The sequence below is a fragment of the Balaenoptera acutorostrata genome, chromosome 18 (genome assembly GCF_949987535.1).
Source record: "Balaenoptera acutorostrata chromosome 18, mBalAcu1.1, whole genome shotgun sequence".
Lineage (NCBI taxonomy): Eukaryota > Metazoa > Chordata > Mammalia > Artiodactyla > Balaenopteridae > Balaenoptera > Balaenoptera acutorostrata.
In genome coordinates this window covers 25662252-25685642 of record NC_080081.1, presented here as the reverse complement: position 1 = coordinate 25685642, position 23391 = coordinate 25662252, and positions in this window count along the sequence as shown.

Below are 23391 nucleotides of genomic sequence, written 5' to 3'. Positions count from 1 at the left end.
GAGCTTTTTGCCAATGAACTCACTCAAATAGACATATGGTCTTTCAGAAAAGCTAGACTAGGATGAATACAGGAACTGAATAGGCTCTTGGACTGGCTGAACACTAACACCTGTACCACTTCTAAGATCCTTCCACTATGGGGCGCCCAGGAGACATTTATTTCAGTCTTAGTATCAGGAGATCTGTGCTTCGCTTGAGGAATTGTTTGTTGTTAGCCCATAGGGACAGTCTAACTCTTTACATGGATCTTGCCTTTGGCAGTCAGGAATTTTACAATCAAATTTGTGGTCCATTTTAGCAAATGTAGAATGTTTTATGACTGTTGTGCTTGCATATTAACAGTACCTCTGGCTTTTCTTATTTTACTTTCATGCGCTGTTTATCTAATCTATTTTTTAAATCTTACTGATTATTTTCTAACTTAATGTCTTTTGGGAAAAAATCAGGATATAAACAAAATCTATAATTTTGTTGTTTAAAAGTTCTAAATAAAGCAAAGAGAAAAATTAGGTAGCTGACAATTTATTTATCTTCAAAAACACATGTAACAGGGACATTTTTCCATTGTAAATTTTACCCCATCCCTTCCTTCATCATTTGGCAGGTAGATTTCTAGGTTGCATGGGATGGGCTGATAGATGTACATCCTATAAAAGCAAACTCCTAAAAGAGAAGAATTTAGCTAACTTCTCTAAGAGTTTGAGATTATCTCAAATATCTCTGATATCTGAAGGAGGTTCTGAAATGGAGGACGAGGTTCAATGCCGGGGTTTCTACCATGGTAGTGTAAGGGTTGTGTTCATATCACGTGGATGCAATGGAAACTCTCTCCAGAATCAGCAAGCAACTCTAGTACTAGGAACATTCATTGAAGTTAAAGACTGGGTATGAGTGTAAAATATATGTATATATATATGTATATATGTAAAATATATATATGCAAAATAATTTGGTGATCAAATAAAAATTATATGTGCTGAGAACATTTAAGTATAAGATGAATCTTCCCCTGCTTTCCCCTCACCCCCCTACCCCCAAACACAGAAAGAGACACAAAAGAACCATTACCATAAGTAGGGAAAAAGAGCTACTACCACTTTTAGAAGGGAACCATATTTGGCTGCAACTGCCAGTTTCCAGTTATCTCTCTATTTGATACTTATAACTGGAATGGCCCTTTGAAAGTAATCATAATTCAAAGAAATGCATGTATGTGTGTATCTGAGTTCCTAGTTGAAATAATAAGACATACTAGGAATATTTATACTGATCAAGATGGATTTCAAGGAAGGAAAAAAATTATCATTTGTATTGGCATTATTTAATCCTCACAAAAATCAAGTGAAATAAAAACAAGAAAACACCTTTATCTCACCCCAAAACAGGCTCATTGGGTTTAGTGACCTAAGGATGTTACATGTGGGTGTTAATTCAATCAGAGTTGGGATTTCAAACCCAGGGTTTTGTCACAATAAAATTTTCACCCTAAAAAATTATTAGTACTTCCAAGAAGACATTTTATGCCAATATAGAATGCTATGAGACATTTAATTTTATATAGAATAGAATAGAATATTTAATAGAATAGAATAGAACATTTAAAAGAATAATGTCAAATAAGAGAGGCATACTCTCTCTTTTATGGACGAATGATAAATTTTTATGAATTAAGAAACGTAAAACTAAAAAAAATTCTCTGAAAAATCAGTGGCTAAAATAAAGAGCTACTTAGTTGACATAGTTTATTTTTATGACTTATAGTTCCAGTGAAAGTGACGGCTGAAAATTTTGGAAACATCTACATTTTAATCACATTTGGTTAGTCAAATTCTTGTCTTTAATTGACAATATTTCTGAAAAAAACACTTGGGAATTCTGTTTTGGAAAATGCAAATTGTTTTTCCCATTCCTACACTATTTCATTAATTTATAGTGTGACCATCTTTGAAAATAATTTAGCTTATTACTTTTCAGTTGAAACATTTGCTGGTACAAATGAGTTGTGAGCTAGCAAGTTTAATTTGGGGCAAAATGAGGACTATAGCCCAGGAGGCAGCATTTCAGATAGCTCTGAGAAAATGCTCCAAAGAGGTAAGGGGGAAGGTCAGTATATACGAGATTTTGGTCAAGGGGGCAGGGTACATGCAATCAAGCACACATTTTTTGCAGAAGGTTGCTGCTAGTCTCGTGAAGGTTACTGCTAGTCACGAGGAGCAGACGTCACCATGAATGATTTTAGTGCTTTTCTAGATATGAGGAGACGTAAGAATTGGGCTCATAAAATCTTCTCCTGAACACATGTAACTATCCGAAGGCCTGTTCTGACAATTTTTCCCAGAGCACAGAGTGCCTCATTCCTGATCTCCACCCTAACCTCCATTCAGGGTGTGTTGAAGGTCAGCCATTGCAGCAGATTGTGATTTTAAACCTTATAGAGGCAGATGGCAAGTGCCAATTTTTAGCTGGCAGTTCCAAAATATATTTTTTAAAAGCCCATGCCTTTTAATAGAAAAAACAAAAACATCAAAAAAAAAAAAGTCAAAAAAAAATTATATCCTTCAAACAATCACAATTAGCATTACATTGAAAAGTTTAAAAACATTTTTCAATGACTATAATATCTAATGTGAACAAAAATTATCACAGCAACATTATGAGTACAATTTAGCCTCAGAGGTAAAAACACCATGATACAGCAATGATACTTCTTAGTATATAACTCAAATGAGTGAAGCAAGCTAAGCATTCATGCTGCAAGAAAACATTGCAGCACTGTTTGTGATCAGGAAAAAAAAAATAATTGGTGGACTGAAAAACTAAACTGCATAATGGAATACAACATAGCAATGAAAAGATATACCAGAATATATGGGTTAGAAAGAAGAGATTCAGAACAGTGTTGCAAGACATCAAATAGGACAAATTAAATTCCAGACACATATTTAGAGTAAATTGTACAAAACACCAATATATATTTTTATGGAGCCTATGAAAGTTGAGAAATAGGTAGAGAGAAACAGGTTGAAATCAATGCATAAAACTGATCATTTGAGCTTGGGAACCTGTTTAAGGAGGACTTTAGTCTTATTTTCAGTGTTTAAATTTGTACAAGGAGAATATAGTCTGGCATTGTTTGGGAAGTAAGATAACTGAATAAAATAAAATAAAATTTAAAATGTGCCAGGAATAATAATAATGTTTCAAAACATGATATCATGGTAAAATTGCTGATTTCAAAGTAGAGTACTAGAACATGTTTGAACGTTCTCAGAAAAATACGTTTTAAAAATTCATATTCATATAAAATATTGATTAAAGAACTAATCTAAAAGGTACTGAGTATAGGAACATTTACCTTCATGCTTTTGAGGTATTTTGGTGTATGGCTGTTTAACAGTTTGGCTTTGAAATTTCTGATATTAATTCCTGACTTCACTCTGCCATGCTATCAGTGTGATCTAGAGAAAGGTATTAACTATCTCCATGAGAAAACCAGGGAAATAAATCACTTCCACTTAGTATGGTTGTCATGCTGTTTAAATGCTTTCAACTATGTGAAAAGCTTAGTAAAATGCCTGAGACACAGTAGAAATTCGATACAGGTTAGCTATTATTATTATTCCCTAAAAAAAAAGAAAAAGTTACATAGAAGAACAAAGTAGTTATGCCCTGAAGGTACACACAAAAGCAAATTCATTTGAATATAATAATGGTTATTATTTTAAAGTTTTACCTGAAAGAAAACTAGCTAAACTTGAGAATAGTAAAACTCTTTCTTATGGCAATTAAAAAACAAAACAAAACATGGTCATTTTAATGCAGCCATAATTAATTCACTAGAAAATGTCATAATATTGTTTCAAAGAATCATGAAAACTTGACTTTAAAAAAGTAAATTTGATCATGATATTTTGATATTCTCCATTATCCAAGATTTGGAATTCTGACATAAATAAATTTCTATTCATCCATAAGACTGAGAATAATATAAAACAAATATTCTTATAGGAAATATATGACCTAAACTTAGAGGTAATTTCTAAACTATTCCTCAAAATGATTATAATTACAAACATATTTTAATTAAAATTAGTATATAGAATATTCAATAAAGAAAAAATGCTGAATATTAGTTTTGCATTTTAAAAATCTTCCCCTCACTGCCCAAAATAGTAAAATAAGACCACAATGTTTAACACAGCAGGTTGTAAAGGATCTACTTTTTTAAAAAGCAGAGAGATATTTTCCCCAAAATATGAGTTCGGTACTCCCTTTGCAGTTATGTGCTGAAAAGTGTTTGAATGGAATTATTTTCTTTCAAAATATACTCATTTTACATATAATTTAGTCACATTGTTTAAAGTTTGCATAGCAAATTGCACTATGTACATAAGTCTCCCTTTTCACTGTTAATAAAATGTTTAAAATACAACCAATTCACTTTAAGTTCACTACTAAAATTACAGCTCATTGTCTCAAATTCTTTCTTTAATTGATTTTCATATTACAAGAGCCTCTGTAGCAATTTAGCACTTATAAAACAGAAAGACTTTGCACTTATAGGGAACTGACAACCCATTGCTGGAAATTATGTTCCATCTGTCACTTCAACAAATTTCAAGTGTTTCTCTTTTTCAATATTTTGGTGCTATATAATTTAATTTAGGATGATTTCTTTAGATGATTCTTGAGTTCTCAGTAACTATGGAAGCTGCTGTAGAAGTAAAACAACTTAGGATCATTTTCCCTTTTCTTGCAAATGCTTTCATTAACTACAGATTCCTTTTACCTTTTTTGAAAAATACATTTTTAGTCACTTAAGTGGAAAAAATCAACAGATGGGCAATTAAATTTATTGAAAGGACTTTGATTTAGAAGCAGGAGATGTGATTTTGTCTACTGAAATAAAAACGCAGAGCATGAGAGTTGTGAGTTTGCTTTATCTGGGGAGTTACTGAGGACTATAGCCCAGAATACAGCCTCTCAGCTCTGAGGAACTGTTCTGAAGAGGTAGAGGGGGGTCCGTATAGACGTGATTTTGGCAAAGGGGTAAATGCACCCAAGCACACTTATCAGTAGAAAGTTGCTGCCAGTCACTTAGTTAATGGTTTTAGTGCTTTTCTAAGTATGGGAAGATGCAAGAATCCAGGTTCATAAAAAATTTCTTCTGAAATATCTAAATATCTAAGCACCTGTTTTGCCTGTTTTCCTAGAGCACAGAGTGCCTCATCCTGATCTTTGCCCTGAATTCCTCTTAGGATGTTTTGTAGGTTAGCGACTGCATTGGCTAATGACTTGATTCTTGTAGAACAAGATGGTGGGCAACATTATTTTACAAGTTCAAGTACTGATTCTGTTTAAAAAGCTCTGTATCTTTGGGAAATATCTATATCCTTACTTTTTTTCTTCATTTGTAAAATCAGGTTTAGGATAATTCATTTTATATTTATCCAGCCATTACTTACTGATCTCCAGCTATGTGCCATTAAGTATTCTGGGCGCTGGAGACACGGCATTGAACACAACCAAACACTTGTTTTCAAAATCTTAAATAATTTGGTGAAGTAGGGATAGAGAGAGACTTAACAAAGAAAATTAAAGAGTAAATTAATAGATTAGAATCTATTCATTAGATAATGATACTTATATTTTGAGAATAAAACAGATAAAATTATATAGGGAGCACTGAGAGGAAGGGTTTGGCCCACATTTTTTCTGTTTGTTAAGATAAATATAAGAAATATTATATGTGAAAATCTTCTTACAAATTCTAAAGCAGTAAAGAAATATTGACTTGTATATTATAGATACATAATTACATTATATATTCCATACTTTAAAGAAAGATATTAATTAATAAATGTATAGGGACTTTTCCCCCAGCTTGTCTAGTTTAATTGCAGCTCGGAGCTGAATGAATAAAAAACAGCTCATTTTCTTTTTTTTTTTTTTTTTTTTCCTTAACGTTCAGACTTGCAAAATATTATTTCTTCAGCTAAGGACATGAACCATATAACCAATTTTAGGCAAATTTTTAGAATTTGAAGTAAATTATGGAGATCAAAGTGCTCAGTTAAGAAAATGATGAAACTCATAAGAAGTTGTATATAGATGCATGAATAAGTGAAGAGGAGAATGTACCATTACTAAAGAGAACTAAGAGGCAGATGAACACCTGTTACACAGAGAAAAAGGACAGAGTAAACTGGCGTTGGAAGGCTTAGCAGGTCATATGGTGTGTGTGTAAATATGCATCTAATGTTTACATTGTTTATGTAAAACAGAGTTGTTCAGCCATAAATTTTATTACCAGAAAAGAAGAAGTTTTCAATAGTATTTTCCTTACTGGGAGGATGGTTTCTTTTTTCATTATTTCTTGATATTCTAATGGACGCTAATGTTTCCATAACTGATAAAAGTTCAATTAATTTTGGAAAATTGTTTTCAAGTTGTGAAATATTTGTGAATTTCCAGAGCTAGAAATTTTGCTTTACATATAAATTATACCTGATATACATAAATTTGTTTCATAATTAATTAATAATTAAATTCTACATTAAAACATTTCAATTTACATATTTTCCTATTTTTATTTGTATCCTTTCTCTTATCCCCCAAATGCTTCTACTATATGCTTTGTCTTCTTAGCTCTTAAATCATTTGCAATAATCCAGCACTGTATATTTTTTTGCATCTAACTTACAGAGCATAGATCTATGCTTTAAAGAGTCTAGAGCTTATAAATGCATTTAGAAAGTAAAAAAAAAAGTGTAAGCTTAATTTTTATTTCAAAATGTTATGTCAAATCACTAAAATATCTAATCCCATGCTCCAAATGCGAAGAGAAATTGACTTCTTTGTGTTAAGCCAAGAAAATTTTCAATAGAAACTTATGACACACTTCCTGTTTTGTTTTCAACATGAGAATAAGCTTATTTGATCACTTCTAACTGGAAGAGAAATAAAGAAATTGAGTGTCTGGCAAAATGTACACCATTTGCCATGACAAGCTCAGATAAGCTGTGATTTATCCCTTCAGGCTGAACATTGATGCCACTCTTTTTTCTTTCTTTTTTAGCAGAAAGAAATAAATAGAATAGTTTCTAACTAAAAAACAAATAACAGATGTATTGAAGTCATCAGTAAAACCAAAATATATTTTTATCAAATTCTCCTTGCATTTTTAATATGTTCAGTTACATTGTATATATAGTATATATATGTGCATATAGTATGTATATATATATATATAGAGAGAGAGAGAGAGAGAGAGAGAGAGAGAGAGAGAAGACAGTCAGAGAAAGAGAAAGACAGTGACAGAGACAGGCAGAGAATGAGAGGTGAGAGTCAATGAGGTGTTAAATGTTTATGTTTATGACTCTACTAATTTTTCCTATATTGTACTACAATTGTGGTTGGGACTAATAGTTTTCTCCATTACCTGTTTCCCTCCTTCCTTTTTAGTAACATAACCCTTTATTTTGCTTGATATATCTAAGTCTTTTAGCAAGGAGATTCAAAAAGAAATCACTTTATTTTCTCCAATCTCATTCAAATGTATAACTGGATTGTTCTTATGCATATCATGATATTTATACACAAAATCATTCTGTTTATTACCAACAATTCAATGATAACCTTACTTGGGTTAAATTATTGAAACCTTCAGTTAGCTATTATCAAAATTAATTTTAAAGATCCTTGTGCGATCAAGTTCTGTATAACTCAAATGGGAATATATATGATCTGATACCATTACTAGTGTTTAGGCAAATGACAATATTAATTTTCAATAAAATATAAAATTGGAAGAAAAATACAAGAGATAACCACCTTTGGGATTGCAAGAACAATAAATATTAATGTACTATTAAGATCTCATATTTAGGAGTTAAAGTCTGTGAATTATCATATACGGTGCCATTTTCATTAGTAATTAAAGTTAAACCCTAGATTTTAAAGGAAAATTTACTGTCACAAAATAATTAAGAAATAATTTATTGAGATGTACCCATTCACATATGTTAGGTTTCCTTTTTCCCCTGGTTAATAGATAAGATGCTTATTGTGAAGATAGGCAAAGATTCCTCAGGTACGTGATAGAGCTAACCTCATCTACGTGGTCAATGCTTCTCAAATAATTATTAATTCAGCATATAAAAGGGACATGAGCATTAGTAGAATGTCCATTTGAAGAGATGTAATCATGCTAAGATGAACATACTTTACAAAGATTCATTTTACAATTGGGAAAGTCCAGTATTAAGAGAAAGAATTTACAAGATGTCAGTCATCTTTACCATAAGATTACAGAATATTATCCTAGAATGACTTCCTGATATGTTTTCTAAAGTTTATAAATTAGTTACTTCTTTAGGTTAAGGCCAACTAAGCCCAGTTACAAAGTAAATATTCTCCATAAGGAAACAAAGAAACCATTATAAACATTAAAATACAACTTTAATTAATTTACATATTTGGTAGAGAGTTAGAGCTAGAAATGAGAGAGACTATAGAACAGCAAAATTTTAATAAAATGTAGTGATTTTGAAGAATAATTACTAATAAATCAATGGAAGAACCAAAGATCTATTAAGGGCATTAGGATCCTGAGATTGTAGGTCAAATTTGAGGGTTTCTAGGTATAAAAATAAATTTCATGCACTTTCCAATTTTATATAATCTAGGTCCTAAATTTTTCCTTTAATTGCAAAAAGCATGCAATTAGTACTGTATGTGGAGTAGATGATTTGGAGACTAACTTATTATTCCAAATAGTGTAGTTTAGCAGTTCAAAGTACGAGCTATAGATTCACCTGGAATTTAAATCCTTGTCCCATGTCTTACTAGCTGTGTTACCTTGGGCAAGTTGGAAATACTTTCTTTCCCTCTGTTTCCTAATTTACTGAATGAGTAAGATAATAATACCTACCTCTTATGGTTGTTATGATAATTCCAGGAGCTCATCCACGTAATACACAAAGTAGTGTGGGGCTTATTTTGAACACTTAAATATTAACTATTTGCGTAGATGTTCTATTCATACCTAGGAAGCTCCAAAAAGCAGTTTGAGTTATGTTTTGTTACTTTGCTGAAATTACATTCTTGAAATTGGCAATATTTTTACATCTGTCTCTCTTATTTTATTCTCTCTCATTAACATCACTTTAGTACCTTATTACATCACGTCTGGAATACCATTAGGTCTAACCTTATGAAAGTGCCAATATTTGAACATTTTTCATCCTCTGAAACAACAGTTTAAAATGATTCAATCTATGAATGATCCTCTAATACTTCACTCAGCCGTCTACCCCCTGCTTCTCTGTTCAATCTGCCTATTGCACTGCTGTCAAATTTATATCCTTTAAGTATAATTTTCATCCTGTCATTATTCTATTGGAGGGCTCCCAGGGATGTCCAGGTATCCACTGATATTTTTAAAATTCTTCAAATGTGGAATAAGATTCCCTATAATTTATTCTAAATTTAAATGTTCAAATGTATCCCAAACTATTGTTACTATAATTTGTGTTCCTTTTGCTCTGGGCAGCACACTGTTACTGATACCCAGACGTCCCTTCACTTTGTCCTTTGACTGCTAGATTCTTAGGAGATTTTACAGATCTCAGGGACCAATTCAGAGGAGAACAATTTTTAAAAAGTGAATTTGGGTTGACACTATCTCCTTCCATGAAATACCTTTCAATCACTTCTGTGTTTTCATTCTTCCCACTGACTTAACTAATTTGCCACCGCAAGCTGTGAGAAGAGATATTGGGGAAGTATCTTTGTTTAACATTTAGGGATGGGTACTCTCCAAACTTTTTCACCAAGTTTTCTCAAAATCTTGTCACCAAAAATATACTTGAGTCCACTCACTCTCTCATAGATTCCTGACCATTGTATAACATTAATAAATAACACAGATACTAAATTGATGTAAACCATAAACATCAAATGTCTAAATAGAACATATATTTGTCTTATGACAAAATGGTTCTAAAATTTTGCTTGGTGGACTGATACATACAAAAGAAAATGAAGAATATTATCAACCATGACAGTTCCTAAATAGATAATAAGAAAATAGAAGAACCGTTTAAGGCACCCAGATTCAGATACCAGTTTCTTATATTAGGTTTCTTCTCTTCTCTAACACTAATTCTATTACTATCACTATTTTTAGCCTTGCTAATGCTCTCTATTCTCTGAATATTCCAGTGTTCTTTTTAATTTCAGATATTTTGATTTTCAAAGTCCTTTATTTCAAATATCTTCCTATGACTTATAAAAATCTTACTCTCTTGGGGCTTCCCTGGTGGCGCAGTGGTTGAGAGTCTGCCTGCCAATGCGGGGGACACGGGTTCGGGCCCTTGTCTGGGAAGATCCCGCATGCCACGGAGCAGCTGGGCCCGTGAACCACAGTTGCTGAGCCTGCGCGTCTGGAGCCTGTGCCCCGCGACAGGAGAGGCCACGATGGTGAGAGGCCTGCGCACCGCGATGAAGAGTGGCCCCCACTTGCCGCAACTAGAGAAAGCCCTCACACAGAAACGAAGACCCAACACAGCCGTAAATAAATAAATAAATAAAAATTAAACTTTAAAAAAATCTTACTCTCTTTTAAGGCCAATAAAGAATAATTTCCTTTGAAATCTTTGCTGAGCAAAGAAACAGGGTAAGATGACTAGCAAGATTTTTTTTTCCTATTTTCTTGCATCAGCACTGGTTTCCACCTGTGACCCAAGAGTAATTATTGATTGTACTCCTTTTCACACTCAAAAATTTCCTGCTTGGAAAGATAAAATATATAATGACAATTAATAAAATAATATTGAATTTGATGTAAAATTTGCTTTGTGGGAGTTTGTATACATTTAAAATTCTTATGATTTCATTATTCTTGAGTAGAGTGAAATGATGTGATTTTTTAATTATTAGTAAACAATTAACTTTTTACTTGCATAGAAATGAATGTGTCTCAAACTATCAACTGTTTTTGTTTTATAATGTCAGGTCATGAACCTCACACTGCATATAATTATAAATTATTAAAAGCATTTTAAAAGCTCTTAACTAACTTATAGAACAAAATCTCTTCTCTGCCTTTTTAGAATTTATTTCACTACAGAGTCTAATATGAGGTATATGACTAATAGAAAATATTGTTAAGTAAACTAATAAATGAAACATATTTAATAAATGTTTTTATTTTTAATATGTATAATTACTAACCAATAATAAAATGGAGATTGTAAGGGATACAAAAATATTAGAAAGCCAACACCAATTGTGTTGTTATATTTTTAAAAATTATCTAATAAGGAAAACACACTCTGGTTAACCCAACAAGTCAAGAACTTTGGGTGATAATCATTACATAAGGCATACAGCTAAAGCCAAAGAGCTCTTCAAACTCTGTGCTGAAACATTTGCTTTAAGAAATGAATCCTATGTACATCTGTCTTCCCAACATCCATTTTTTGCCTTTCTAGAGATAGCATCAATAAAATTGCTTTGGAAAATAATACTTCTCTCACGGACCTAATCTTACTAGTGCAACAATTAACTGCTTTCTTACTTACATTTGGCCCAAGATAGGTGGTTCATATGATTTCTCACTGAAATTTGAATCTTGAGTAATGACACAAAGATAGGAAGTAGATGGCTGTGCATACTCTAAAGAAATTCTTCATTACATGTGTTAATTAGATCCTACTGATGCCCTGGTTCGTGCCATTTCTGATATAATGTTCTTCAAATTATACTTAAATTCTTGAGATATTATATATCTTTTCAATAAATTATCACTTTCTTATGTTAATAGAGTGCATTTCTGTTGCTTGTCATGAAGGATCCAAACTAATACACCATAAGACAGATGTTTATCGTAGGACAAACACACTGATAGGTGATTTCACACATTGCCTTTATATTCTAAACGGTTAATTAGACAATTTAGGAGGCAATCCAGGCAGTTTGTTCAATCTGATAGTTAAGAGCATGAGTTCAAGCCAGACAGTATGATTCTGAATCATGGATTAAGTACTTACCGGCTGTGTGGCCTGAACCTCACTCTCAGTGACTAAGTTTCCGCAAATTTCTAAGGAGGATATTACTCTCTGTTGTGAGAAGTAGGTGTGCTAATTGATTTGATGTCTTTAAAGAAGGCCTGAACAATTGTTTGAAGCCAATAACTGTTTTTCTTTTTTTTTTTTTAATCACTGTACAGGATGGAAGCATATAATCTATTGTTGAAGGTGTTTCTGTGACCTATTTTAATAAGGTCGGACCAATTTACCCGTATAAAGTAAATCTTAAGCCTTCTAAGAAGCAAAGGCAATGATCCAGCTCTGGAATTCTTCATTCCTAACCTGAAGTATTAATGCTCCATACCAACAGTTACACATTATTAAATGTAAATAAAAATTGGGATAAAATCTAGACAATATGAATAAGAATCATGATTTCCTCATAGACTACTTTAGGAAGAGCTTGACAATTATGTAAGCAGCAGGGTCCATTTTTTTGAGATTATATATATATGTATACATGTATCTATGTATATACATATATGTGTATATATGTACATATGTATATACGTATATATGTGTGTATATATGTATATACTTATAGTTCTAAGGAAGATTTTCATAAGTCCTATATGAGCATTGTGATTCTAGAAAAAAATAAAAATAATAAAATTAATATGTAACTAACAAGCAAATAAAGGGAAAGGTTAATGTAAAAAAATTAGTGAATAAAAAATGCTAGACTAATCTATAAGAAGACAAGAAGAGGAAAAATAAACAGAAAACAGAAGAGGTTGGGCAAACAAATAATAAGATGATAGACTTAAACCTAAATATAGCAGCAATTTCAGTAAATATGAATAGACTAAACCCTCCAACTGAAAGAGAAAAGTTTTATAAAGGAGGAAATAGGACAAATAAAAACAAAATTTTATGCTGCTTTTAAAAGACCCTAAATATAACGTACCAACAAGACTAGCATATAAAAGATGCCAGCATCTGTATTATCCTCTCTAGCAAGGAGTTCAATTTTTACCTACCGAATACAGTTGATAATAGATACTTGAAAGAAGTCTTTGGCTTCTTCCACCCTTCATCCCATAATTGGTACCAACAAAGAATGCCTTGCAATCCTAGTTCTTTTCCAAGAAACACACCTTACAGAAGACGTTCATTGTTAAAGATATTGGATATATCAATAAATCCAGAATTAAATACCCTTATTCATAAATATAAAATTGATGCCCATTTCTCATCTGAGTTTATTATATCATCATTAATTAAGCTACATGATAGTTTATAATAAATATAATTAGGTAGAGGAGAAGCTTAAAAGCTGCCGTTTTCTCATTTTAAGTCTTCCATTACATTATTAGGATTACTTTCAACGTGTAGTTCTTTTTGTAGTAATTCTTTTAAAACCACTTGTACTTTTTGTGATTTTATTTTTGAGAAACTATTCCTCTATTCTAGTTAATATAATTAGGCACAAGGAAACTGAAACAGCCATAATATACTGAGTCAGAACATATACAATTTGTAATATGCAGATTAAAATATAAAAATAATATATTAATCAGAGTTATCAAGATTAAAAGCTATAACTAATATTTACAGAGCTCCTTAAAAAGGCTGTTAGAGATCATGTATGGATTAAAAGAGTGTTCATGGATTATTTAACATAAACTCAAATAAACAAAAAGAGAAAGAAAATAGAGTATATGAAGTACTGTGAGCATGGCCTCTTTCTTTCTCAGTTGCTCATTCTGCCATTAAGTGGATGTGCTATCAAATTCAGGGTCACAACTTACTAGTTCTGTGATTTGAGGAAGGTTCTTACCCTTTATTCTTTTGGTTACCTCATCTATACATTTACAACAGTAATGCAACACTTACTTATGAAGAGTATGTAAAAGAATGTCTGTAAATCTCTGAACAGAATGCCTGTCATATTGTAGGTGCTGAAAAAGTATGAATTCTCTCTCCCTGTCCTCCTCCTGCTAATATTACTGTAATTAGGTAGCTATCGCTGAGCTATCTGGAATATGGATATTGTCGTATTCTTTTGTGATTTTCAAGAAAAATACTGGGTCTGCAAATAAAGTGAGTAATCAGGCATTAAATGTTTTATGAAGAAATGAATACATTAATGGCAGACTAAAGCATTCTCCTTGAAACAGAGATGTGATGATGTGATCCAAAGTATAAAAATTCTATTTGCTACTTTCTTTTAAGGGAGAAGGCACAAAATTTATAGACAACTCCTTTGGAGTATGTTAATTGTATGTAATTGAGTGCAAATTAGTTTTTATAATCCTACAAACTTCAAAAGCCAGGAATATAAAAAGAAAATGATGAAGTAGAAAAAGTTTGATTGCTTTCTATGAACTTGTAGCTATAAGACAGTCAAATAAATTCCTTTTATATCTCACGTAACTCCAATCTCTTTGTCAGTACAATTCTACCAATTTAACCACAAATAAAACAGTAATCATCAATTATGAATTCAATAAATGTTAATTAATTTACTATGGATATATCATCCTTTTTCTCTTCTTTGTTGTGACTAATATCGTATTATCTCTTACTATACTACAGCTAAATTGTAAAGTTTCTTGACATAAAGATGCCTTTTAATAGTTTTTTCTTGCTTCTCTCATTGATGTTAGTATGGCTCTTACATGATAGAAGGATAAAAAATTGTTTTAAGAAAATTTCTAAAATATTAATAAACAAAATAAAAACATAAAATTATACAACCCATTTGAAATTAATTTTATGTATAAAAATAAATTCTCTTTTAGAACAAATGGCATTAGAAGTCCACCATTAATCTTTTTAAAAAATATGCTGCAATGTCTTATCCATACATGTGTGTACTGCTATATGAAACAGCAAACTCTTAGTGTTAAGTTCTTAGGATAGGTGCTAAGGGGTTTATGTATATATTAGTACCCATCATTCCACCCATTTTATAAATGGAAACTGTGGAACAGAAGGTTTAAGAACCTGAAGTTAGTGAGAAAAAGACCAGTGTTTAAAGGTGGGCATAATGCCTACGAAGTTCTTGCTATTAAACACAACTCTGTCTCTCTTTCAGACATGTTATTGTTATTACTTTTTAAAATAACATTACACTCTAGATGTTGTTTTACAACTAACCATAATTTAATCAGCCAATCTCCTATTGCTAGATATGTAAATTATCCCACGTTATTTTATCATTAAATATTTATGTTATTTTCAACTTCTTAGTATTACTCAAAATTCATAGAAGGAATAAATTATTTAAAAAGGAACAAGGAGAGAACCAAAATATTAAAAATCATATCTAATATGGGAACATACTTAAGATTTACAAAAAGAAGCAACATTTTCCCAATTAAAAAAAAATTAAAACATAAGAAAAAGGAGACTAATTTTTGACCAATAAACATTTCAACAAACTTGTTGACTTATTCACCAAATTTATACAAAATTTCTGTTGATCAAATAATTTCTCCTACCCCCAGAAAAGCTTATTAAAATATTGAATAATAACTTTCATTTTTATATCATGTCATATATATAATACTTCACACAAGGTACACATTCTTACACATGTAGAATCAGCCCATGAGATATTATAAACTCTACTTTTCCTTTGTGAATGAGAATGCAGTGGAGATATATTTCGCTCCATGTTATGTGACTAATCAGTGATTAGATTAGCAATGTAATTACGTCTTCCTGACTTCTTATTAAGTCTGTTCTCACATAAACCCAATCTAATATGTGTTAATACAAATGACAAGTATTTATTAATAAATAGCCAAAGAAAAGATTTTAAGGCTAATATTCAGAAAAAAGTATAGGCAATAATTTATATGGATGTATTAGAGGAGAGTCAATTATATTGTAAGGGTGACTTTCATATATTTGTAATTAAAAGTATAATAACAGAAACAACAATAATGTTAGCTATCTTTCATTGAGCAGGTACCAAGTATCTTCCTTTTAGGTATTCTGTATATATTTACTCACTTATTCTATAATACAACTGCCTTGTTTGAATTGGAACTTACCAAGCATTGAAGTCCCAGAGGTGTCATGGATGGCTGAATTAAATAATTGTGGCTTAAGGATGTGTACTCATATATACAATTGAATACTGACTTAACAGTGTAATAGTCTTCCATATAGGTGCTCTCAATAACAAGGAGTTTAATCAAGGATATTACATTAGGGAGGAATGAGGAAAATAATATATGGTGGCACAGAAAACATATATCATGTATCATGGCCAAGGAGGATGATAAAGGGAATTTATTTGTACATGTTGATTTCAGAGAGATGTGTCAATAATTTGGATACTGCGAAAGCAATGACTCTTACTGACTATTAACTAAATGAACATACAATGAATTATACTCTTGCCATGCTAAAACACTCAGTGATCCGTTTAAAACCTAAACCAGATCTAGTCTCCTCTACTTAAAACCCTCCAATGACTTTGTACGTCACCGAAAATAAAATCCTAATTCCTTAAAATGGCCTACAAGATGCTACAAAAACTGACATCTCTTTTTACTACTCTTCTCTTGCTTACTCCATTCTGGCCATACTGGTCCTGCTAGTCTTCAAATGTGAAAGACATTCCTGCCCTGGGATTTTTAATTTAACTGTCCCTTTACTGGGAAGTTTTTAATTCCAGATATCTACTTATCCACTTGACAAATTTGCAAATTTCCTCCCCGTCGTCAATCTTTGGTCAGATGTCACTTTTCCCCTGAGGCTTAGTCTGGTTACCCTATATACTCACAAATCCATATTCTAGAATTACTGATTACTGATACCCTTTTTTCTTTCTCTCTAAATAAATAGATAGATACTGATAGCTGTAGATATCTACACATTATCTTCTAATATATTATATGATTTGTAAAGCCAGGGAGAAATACAACAGCCATACGTGAGGTGTGTATAATTACCTCAGTGGAGATTTAGACTGGAGTGATTGCTAATAGACATTAATTTCCAGAGGTATGACAAATAAAAGCCAAACAAGGTGCTGCTGAACTTACCCAATTGTAAAAACTTGACAGCTAAGAAGCAGAAATCTGCTATTAGATATCACAATGGAAATTCAATCCATCACTTACTTCTCACATCAGAACACATTCACAGTCCCAGATCCCAACGTTTGAAGGATAAATATTGCCTTGAGGAAAGGCCCTGCAACTCTGTCTAAAGCTATGCATTAGTTATTTCTCTAATCTGACCATGATTTTCCAAGGCAAATATTGATATATACTTAAGAAAGTATTTTGACACTTTTTAATTAATCATACTCTTAGGTATGAAGTCTGAGCTAATACTAATGCTTAATGACTCAAAGCACTATTGTGGTGAAAAGAGTGGGAACTAATAAATACCATAAGACAAATGAAATTTTCACAAGGTGTCTAAAGGGATCCTGTGTTTATTTTCTTGGTTTACTGATATAATTGGAAGATACAGTTAGGCAGTAGAACCCTAATATTTGTTACTGATCTAAAGAATATGTAAGGGTAATGTAGGGAAACCTACTGGAAGCCCATAAGATTTAACTAATCATGTCATGATAGTAAATAAAAAAAACCTTGGTGCAGGAACTGTAGAGGTAAATGTCACCAATGAAGATGCGAAATTTGCAAAGTTTGTTGTGCTATCACATCCCTGTTAAATTTTCTTGTCTGGTGTCTGTAAATCCAGCTATATCATAGCAGATGACTGCACACTACCATAGATTAATCAGGTTGTAGTCTCAAATTCAGCTGCTGTGGAGGATGTAATATACTTAACTGGAGTAATTCAACAAATTTCTGACGTGATATATGACTATTTATTTGGTCAATACCTTTGGTTTATACCCATCATTTTAAAAGATCAAAATGACTTGGCTTTTATGTGACAAAGACACTAGTATACTTTTATTCACTTAAATCAGAACTGCCAGGAGTCCAGCTCTCTGTACTAATGTAGTTCACAGGGACCTTGATCATATTATCATTCTGTATATCTTACAAAGTTGGACTGAAATTATAACACTGTGTGAATTGGACACCAATGCTAATTAGATTACAACTGGTGATTAAGAAATTGCAATTAAGCAAGCATCTTAGTAGGAAATATGTGGACCAAAGGTTGGAAAGTAAAACAATGGAAATTAGAATATCTGAGATTTTGTGAAGTATTTAGGGGTCCAGTTATCAGCAACATATCATGATATCCCTACTTAGGTAAAAGGCACATTGCTGAATCTTATACACCTATCACTAAGAAAGATCCACAACACTTGTTAAGCTTCCTTACCTTTCAAAGGTGTCACATACCAATTTTGGATGCACTAATATGATCTATTATTGAGTTATTTGGAAGGTTAAAGTTTTGAGGGGGTCCCAGAGTAAGAAATGACTGTATAGCAGGCCTAGACTGCAATACAAGTCACTTTGCTCTTTGAACCTTATGATCCCAAAGATATGACTGAACTAAAAGTATCTGTGGTACATAAGGTATCAAGTGATATTTCTCCTAAACCCCAAGTTCAGAACTTGTATTAGTTATGCCTTGCTGTGTAAAAAAGTTACCTCAAGTATTTGTTCTTTAACCAACAAACATTTGCTATCTCATAGATCTTGTGGGTCAAGATTCTGGCCATGACATTGCTAGGTACCCATGTTTGGATTATCATCTGAAGGTTCAACTGGAAGGGCATACAAGCTTACTTCCATGGCTATTATCAGCATTATGGTTTTTTATGGACTGTTGAACTGAGGGCCTCAATTCCTAACTAGCTGTTAGCCAGAGATCTCCTTTGCCACTTGAATCTCTCCATAGGGCAACCCCACATGGTAGATAACCTCTACTCAGAACAAGTGAGACAGTGACAGAGAGCACACAAGATGGAGACTAGAGCCTTTTTGTAACCTAATCTCAGATGTTATATCCCATAATATTTTATGTAAACTTATAATAATATTTTATGTAACACAAATTTTATAGTCTGCCTTGAAAAATGAATTAATCTATTAGAAAATGATAACCTTATCTAACAATTTTATTTGGAACTAGAAATAATATAAATTTATTCTAGCATGTCTAAAATTATGAAAAATTCTAGTGTTATTATTTATTTTATAAATAGATAGCCATTCGGTATCTTTAAATGTTATATCAACTTTATAAAATAGTCTTTGGGTTATAGGTTTTCACTCAATCCATAGTTCCTGGATATTATTTGCTAAAAAGGAACACAGGCAAAAATAAATAATTTTTGTATAACCATTTTTTAAATTGAAGTACAGTTAACTTACAATGTTGTGTTAGTTTCAGGTGTACAGCAAAATGATACACATATATGTATATATATATTCTTTTACAGATTCTTTCCCATTTTAAGTTATTATAAGATATTGAATATAGTCCCCTGTGCTATACAGTAGGTCCTTGTTTATTTTATATATCGTAGTGTGTATATGTTAATCCCAAACTCCTAATTTATCTATTTGTATTTACAAAATAAAATATTATTGTTTCAAGAATTTAAGTCAGTTGAGATTATTTAAATCTTTCACAAATATATTGCACTTGACCATCTTATAATATTATACTGGATTACCTTTATTAAATATATATTCCAACTTGCATAAAACTCAATGAGTAAGCAGTAGTGTATATTTTATTTAAGAACACAAAGCAGTGTATATATACTCCTATCTATGTAAGTGCTTATTTCTGCTCTTTCACAGAAATGTAAAATATTATGTAGAAATAAGGACAATTTCATCAAATAAAAAATAAAATAGATACTGATGAGGAATGTGGGGCAAAGAAATAAGTAAGAATTGAAGGGCTTCCCTGGTGGTGCAGTGGTTAAGAATCTGCCTGCCAATGCAGGGCACATGGGTTCGAGCCCCGGTCCGGGAAGATCCCACATGCCTTGCGGCAACTAGAGAAAGCCCACGCAACGAAGACCCAACGTAGCCAAAAATAATAAATAAATAAAATAAATAATAAATTTAAAAAAAAAAGAATTGAAAACACACAGTGGAGATACAAATATGCTTCAGTAAAAACTACATGGTAAAATCATATATATTTTATATCAGCCCCAACAAAACATGAGAAGTAGACTTTTCCTGGTATTGATTCTACCACTTTTATAAAGATAGTACAGGGAAAATAATAGTAAATTTAAAAGTAGAGAAATCAATTATAAAATTAATCATTGTAGGCCAATGGCAAAGCTATGAGGAATTTCAGTAAAAATATTTCCACAAATACCCAGAGCAAGATATTATTGATTTAACAATGAAATTTACAGTTATAAATATGCCAGTGATCATACTTCATATATTTTTTTTTTAAAGATTTATTTTTTTTTTATTGATTAATTGATTGATTGACTGATTGCCATGCTGGGTCTTCGTTTCTGTGCTAGGGCTTTCTCTAGTTGTGGCAAGCGGGGGCCACTCTTCATCCCGGTGCGCGGGCCTCTCTCTGTCACGGCCTCTCCCGTTGCGGAGCACAGGCTCCAGACGCGCAGGCTCAGCAATTGTGGCTCACGGGCCCAGCCGCTCCGCGGCATGCGGGATCCCCCCAGACCAGGGCTCGAACCCGTGTCCCCTGCACTAGCAGGCAGATTCTCAACCACTGCGCCACCAGGGAAGCCCCCATACTTCATATTTAAAGAAGCTTCATGGATGTTTTATGACAGGAATCTCTAAGCAAATAGCTCTCTGTTCTGGGAGATAATTCCCAGAAAAATTACTATACTCTTTCCCAGAGGGGATTCTATATCCATATTATGAAAGTTAAATGGATTCCCTAACCAACAAACACCAAGTTCCATTCCCTATATACCACCCCATTGCCACACACACATTATTTCCTTAAATTCCAATATTCTTAATTAATGTTGGGGTCACAGTCTAGGATCTGGGACATAGGTAGAGACACAGTTGTTATCCAATATCAATTCTCCTTTTCTTTCTTACTAATGGAAATCTACTATTGTTTTTATTGTGGGGGGGGGGGCATGTGTTCAAATTAAAATAAAAAACAAAAACTAAATTTCCTAGGCTGATTGAGATAGGCACAGCCAGGTCTCACAGTTTTATCAGTGATAAATCAGCACAAATACATTGGGTGTCTCTAGGTATTTAGCTTTCCCGATTGGGTATTCACCACCCTATTCCTTGCTTATTTATTTTTGTTATCTGAAAAACAGATATGAACTTAGAGATATGTCAGCTATCACTAGACTGTGAGGCAACTGAGGATAAAGCTCTACAGTGAAGATAGGCAAGACGGATAGAAGGAAGGAAGGAGAGAAGGAAGGGAGGAAGGAAAGGAAGCAAAGAAGAAAAGGAGGGAAAGGGGAAGGAAAGAAAGACTGAAAGGAGCAGGCTACGATAGTAATGGCATCATGGTACAGATTTCAAAACTTACATCGGATTTCTCATTATATGATCAAAATGACCCTTATTTCATTAAGCCACCGCATTTCCATTTGTTGTATGTGATTCCTAAATGATACAGGACAGCATTATTTTACTAAGCAATCGTCATGCTAGAGATTAGCTATGAATTTGGTCAACAAAATACCCATTGTTTCATAGATTTGCAAAGATATAGTATACGAATTTCAAACAGTTGTAACGGTGTCTCTTATTACCCTGTTAAATACCATATAGGCATTTTGGATATATTGTTTAGCTCAGACATATTTAGGGAAAAGTGTGTTCTCAGGGACTGGATGTTATAATTAAAAGATTAATTTATATGATAATATATTATGTCTTAGATAACTTTAAGTACAGTTTTCATTAGGCAATTTTTTTAATATCAGTTTAGAAATACTTTTTTTTTTTAGGAATTCAAACCTATTCCTAAAAAGGGAAAAGAGGTTAGAAACAAATATTTTGAAAAAAGTTTAAAACTCCTTTTCTACAAAAATAGTTGAGACTGTATTATCTAAATTGGTTACTCTGGGACTTGAAATAAGGTAGCATTTGGAAACTTACTCATTTTTACTACAACTGAGTAGAAAATAGTTGACATGCTAGTTGCTCTCAGGGAATTAGTCCAACTGTTGCAGTTCATACTTGACCAGCGTAGACTAAAGCAAGAAAACCACCATAGAGAGACGAAAGAGAGAGAAAGAAAAAACAGGCACCTGGAGTGAATGGAATATTTTGGTTGGACTCATAGATATCTAAAGAAGAACTTGAGAAGCTTTAGGTGTGAAAGATTGTGTAAATCCTCTGTGTACCATTTAATGAAAAATAGAGAGAATGGAGTGGTTTCTGAACACTTTACATTATAGGCAGTTTGGTAGGCCAGTGGTGCTAAGCTTGACTAGACCATCTAGTATGCTTTCTCCTATTAGTAGCTCTCAGGAGTTTCAAAGCTTCCGACTCATATAAGAGGTCAGGCAAGTAATATTATATATCATATTATACTCTTAACATATAAACATCTTTATTTTTTCAACAGCTTTATTGAGGTATAAGTTACATACCATAAAATTTACCAATTTTAAAATGGTATAGTGCAGTAAGTTTAGTAAATTTATACAACTGGGTAATCATCACCACAATCCAGTCTTAGAACACCTCCACCACCACACAGAATTTTCCCCCTGCCCATTCCCTGCCCCAGGAAACCGCTGGCGTGTTTTCTGTCTTTATAGTCTTGTATTTTCTAGACTTTTGAATATAAATGCATTCATACGTGATGGGAAGTAGGATCTGAACTCTGTGATAGAATAAGTTAAATATTTTTGTCTCTGTTTCAGAATTTCTATCTAACTCATAATTTGACCAAATGAGCTTAGAAAATTAATTCAGGAGTTTCTAGATCATCAAACACAATATATTTAAAAGTAAGCTGGATATATTTTCATTGTTTTATTTAAAAATGTAGGTAGTCTGCTTACTAGCTCATTCAACTTGATTGGGCAGTATTTTAAAATATTTTTCTACATTATACCCTAACATAAGAAAAAATGATGTACACCTAAAGATTTTAATAGTTATCACGGAGACCAGGAAACTTTAAAAAATTTTAAATGAGTTAAAACTGAATGGAAAATATCTATTAATTTGTAGATTTTGTTCCAAAGAAAATGTAAATATTATTAATAACTAAGTCTACTTATTTTCTTACATTAAATATTTTATTTTGCTATGAGCTCAATAATTCTTTTTACAGTTAAAAAATAAGTGGGTACTAGAGCTAATCAATGAATTTGGTAAAGTAGCAGGATACAAAATTAATGCACAGAAATCGCTTGCATTCCTATATACTAATGATGAAAAATCTGAAAGTGAAATT